At 34.8% G+C, this 4778-nt stretch overlaps 1 non-coding gene across 1 annotated transcript; it reads right to left on the reverse strand.

Annotated features, from left to right (window-relative positions):
- Positions 1–1805: 1805 nt before the first annotated feature.
- On the reverse strand, positions 1806–1911 carry LOC122482295. The gene has a single exon (XR_006297093.1). It is a non-coding gene; the product is annotated as a U6 spliceosomal RNA (small nuclear RNA).
- Positions 1912–4778: the final 2867 nt, after the last annotated feature.

The raw sequence follows: 4778 nt of genomic DNA on the forward strand, positions 1-4778 counted from the left end.
CCTGGTAACTTCCACACAAATTTTTATTGTTTTTATGAAAGAAAAGGAATAGTACATATTCCACCAGTACATGTCTTCCACCTAAAATGCAAATCAAAACCACAATGAAATACTACCTCACACAAGTCAGAATGACTAGTATCAAAAAGACAACAGCAAGTATTACCAAGGATGTAGAGAAAAGAGAACCTTTAGTGCACTGCTGGTGGAAATATAAATTGGAAAATACTAGGGAGTTTCCTCAAAAAACTAAAAATAGAATTACTGTCAGTTCCAGTAATTCCATTTCTGGGTATTTACCTAAAGAAAAAAAAATACTAATTTGAAAAGATATATGCATCTCTATGCATATCACAGTGATATTTACAATAGCCATGATGTAGAAGTAGCCATTGATAGAAGAATAAACAAAATATAGTATATATACACCATGGACTATTATTCAACCATAAAAAAGAATGAAATCTTGCCATTTTGCAACATAGAGGGTATTGTGATAAGTGAAATAAGTCAGACAGAGAAAGACAAATACCATATGACTTCACTTATATGTCGTATCAAACAAAATAAACAGCAACAGAAAAGAAAAACAGACTCATAAATATAGAGAACAAAGTAGAGATTGACAGAGAGGAGGGAGGTGGTGAGATTGGTGAAATAGGTGAAGAAGATTAAGAGGGACAAAATTCCCATTATAAAATAAATAAGTCACAGGGATAAAAAGAACAGCATAGGGGATACAGTCAATAATACCATAACAACTTTATATGGTGACAGATGGTAACTACACTTACTATGGTGAGCATTTAGCAATGTATATAATTGTAGAATCACTATGTTGTACACCTGACACATGTTGTCAACTGTACTTCAGTTAAAAACATAATGAAGCAAATCAATAAATAAAATGCTTTCTAAACAAATTTCTGCCTTTTTGAGGCCTCAGCTTTAAAGGAACAATGTATATCCTTTGACAATTACACAACTTCCATTAGCCATTGTACTTTCAAGTAATCTTTCTGACCTGTTCCCTCTTGTTCTCTGCACAATTTATAGAGCAATAAAGTATGCTCCACTTTGGGGTATTTATTATTTTATTAAATGATTATTGAAATAATTTGTTCTTATTTTCCATCAGTCTTATTATTATGCTGCCATAATAAATTAGATTATAATATCTTCAAAGACAGGGTCTCATACTCATATGATCTCATACTTCTTAATATCCACCATAATCCTTAATGTGCTTGTTTGGATTTGATTTATCCAGCATTTGGAAGGGCTTCTAAGCTTACACTGATCAACTCCCTTCTCTGCAAATTTCTGTTATTAAAAGCTGTCCTATCCTCCCTGGCACATAAATGTAACTGTAAGGCAGAAACTTGTCTCTCATGGTTAGGTAGGCACCATAGTCACGCAAAAAAAATCAGATTTTTCCCCTCAGAAATTGGAAATTTGCATGTTTTGTGTGTTTAGACAAAGCTACTTTTAATACTTTGGGGGTGAGCCTCACAGTATTACAAAACACTGGGAAGAACCCCCTCACTCCCAGGAGTGACTCAGAAGGAGAGAGGCTGAGAAGCAAGCACTGAAATTCAGGGAAAGGGGATGTCACAGTGGTGGCAAATGTGAGCACTACAGGAGGAGCTAGCATGGTGTGACACAGGCTAAGTAAGGGCAAGAGGGTTGGACATGAAGCCACAAAGCTACCTGGGCTCCTCCTTCTCATTTGTATTTTTCTGCTTCTTCTCATGATCTCAGAGTCCCTCTGCTTACAGGTGACAGTAGAAAGCCTGTCACCTCAGAAAAATATGGAACATTCTGTGAATTGGTAGGTCATCTTTGTGCAGGGGCCATGCTAATCTCTGTGTCATTAGAAATTGGACATTTGTAACTAAGGGGCCAAGTTTCTAAAAATATTTAAACTTTTTTTTAATGTTTATTTTTTTTTTGAGAGAGAGAATGAGAGAAAGAGAGACAGAGTGTGAGCAAGGGAGGGTCAGAGAGAGAAAGGGAGACACCAAATCTGAAGCAGGCTCCAGGCTCTGAGCTGTCAGCACAGAGCCTGACATGGGGCTTGAACCCACAAACTGTGAGATCATGACCTGAGCAGAAGTCATTCACTTAACAGAGCAACCCAGGCACCCTTCTAAAATTCTTTAAAACTGTGTCAATTTTACTACAAAATTTTAAACAGAATATCTGTGGAAGTTTCTAGCTGAGGTTCCCCGATCTGGATTCTTGGTTTTTCACCTTCTTCTTGATTTTACAAGTTGGCTACAGTTGGGTTTTTTTGTGGTTTCTAGTTGTGTATCCAGTTACTTAGTATTCTAACAAACTTAACAAATACATATAGCAGTACATTCACTGGAATCAGCATAAAAAAAAACCCTGAAGTTAGAATCTTGGCTCCAAAATAAGGAATATATATGGCCTTTACAAGAAATTTTAAGAGGAAAAAAAATAATAATTTATCAAATTCCTTTCTATAAATGAACAAACATACCCATTTTGCTATCTATAAACAAACTAGGACCAAAAGCATGTGAATAAAATATGGAAAACATCTTTGAGTATGAGGTGCATCAAGTTTTATTACAATAATTTAATAAAAATAATCAGTCTATTAAAATATATTTGTAGAATCCCATATATGTTTGCTTCATTCTTCTGCCCATCTTAAGTTTCCAGTAGGTATGCAAGTTTTCTTTTCCCTGCTAGACTTCTCACACCCACATCAAAACAAAGCTGTCTTTAGGAAGTGATTTTATCATCCCTAAATTCATTTCATTTTCAATGATAGATAATGAAACATATTTTGTTTATGAAAAGTCAATGTCCCCTATCTTAGAAAATTAAGACTACACTATCCCATTAGCAAATGGGAAAAAATAGTACAGTCATAAGGAGGTCAAATGATACCTTTGAGATCTGGTTAACAAAAGTACTTTAAGGGAGAACATCTGTCATGAGAGAGACAATTTCTTTTTGTAAGAAGCACATAGACTCTATACGGTAGAAAAATACTTTATTCATAAGGAAGCCAGAAAGAGTAGAAACCATTTATCTGTGAGTTTATTTCTTGAACCTTTATTATTCTGGTTTCTTAAATAATGTTACTAAAATTGGTATTTAGAAATAAAAAGACAGGTTTCACACACAGTGAATAAGGTGATCACTCCAGGGAAGAAAATATTCTACATGGCTATGTATAAATTGAATAATATATTAAGAATTTTGATATTATGAATAGAAGTGACATTTTAATGCCTAGTAGTTTCTTGGAAAGCAGCATAGCACAGTGATGAAAAATAAGAAGCTTTAAATTTCTCCACCAACATGTGGCTACATTAGAATTTTAACAATCAAAACATCTGAGGTTTAGTCCAGGTAGAGAGACTAGTTGTAGGATACTAGATGGAAAGGCTAGGAAGGTACTGTATTTCTTTAATCCAATGCATTGTGACTGAATGATCTGCCACAAAGCCTTTGGCAACTGTTCCTTTGAAGTTCATCTTACGAAAGGAAAATGAATGAACCCTGCTTACGACTTACTAGTAATAACTCACCCTAATCTTGCCAAGGAAAGATCTACTACCAGGTTTCTAATAATCTTAGGTTTTTGTCATCCTAACTCCTTTCAAAGAAAAGCTTTTATTCTTTGAAAAAACATTAGAATAAAATTCCTTGTGAGATTACTTTACATTTCCTATTCATAGGCCCCAAATAATAGCACACCAGAGTAACAGCAGCAGCCTAATATGTTTACCACGTGTCTGACTGTTGATTACCCTTTATTTAGAAAAATGTACTTGAGATCAGGTATGGGTTTTCTACAGCCATGTGGCAAAATGGAAAAATCATTGTTCTGGGAGTAAGACTCCTCCAAAGGCTCTTGGGTGATATTGAAGAAGTCATTTGAATTCCCCTTGGCTCACTATATGAATTCAACATATGGGGCCATGAAAACGATATTCTCACCACCTCAATAATATCAGTATAATTAAGATTGAAAGTTTATTTTATCTATTCAAAGGAAAGATAAACATACCCCCAAAAATTGCTATTCCCATCTATTGGAATAGATAATTGAATTTGCATGCGGCTTACTCTGGATGATTTAGAAGTAGAGGTGAGGCTCCAAGAAACAGGCTAAGTGAACAAACATATTGCCCATGTTTTATTTCACATAACGAACGTTAGCTATTGTGGTGGCTGACTCTCCTTTTTGGGGCCCGAAAAAAACAGTTTACACTGCTTCTATACAAGATTTTCACAACCAGGTTTTATGTTTTTATCATACGGAAAAGCTGCCGGAAGAGCTTTGATATCATAAACTGCCAATGAGTGTGAGGAACCTAAATGGTCTTTTTTTTTTTTTTAAAGGAAGTGGCATATGGGAAACTAGAAAGAGAAGTAAGAAAGAATACAGAGAAGGAAAGTAAAGACAAGGGGAAATACCAGGGTCTCCAGTTACCAGGTAGCATGTCAGAAATATTAGGAATTCAATCAGAATTTTTAAATATTTTTTCTGGAAGTATTAATAGGATAAAATGTATACCTTTTTTGTCATATTTCCTTATGTTCTTTTCCTCAACATTAGTCTACCATCCATAAATAAAAAATAATATATCACTGACCAAAAGCCAGGATCTGGATTGCTCAACAGTATTGAAGACTAGAGAGTGGTTGTTGCATGCTTGTCATCTTTAGTCTATTTCTAAGCTTGATGTAGAAATACAAACATATATCGCTGAACAAAGCCTTAGTAAGACACA

This window comes from Prionailurus bengalensis, chromosome C1, assembly GCF_016509475.1.
Source record: "Prionailurus bengalensis isolate Pbe53 chromosome C1, Fcat_Pben_1.1_paternal_pri, whole genome shotgun sequence".
Lineage (NCBI taxonomy): Eukaryota > Metazoa > Chordata > Mammalia > Carnivora > Felidae > Prionailurus > Prionailurus bengalensis.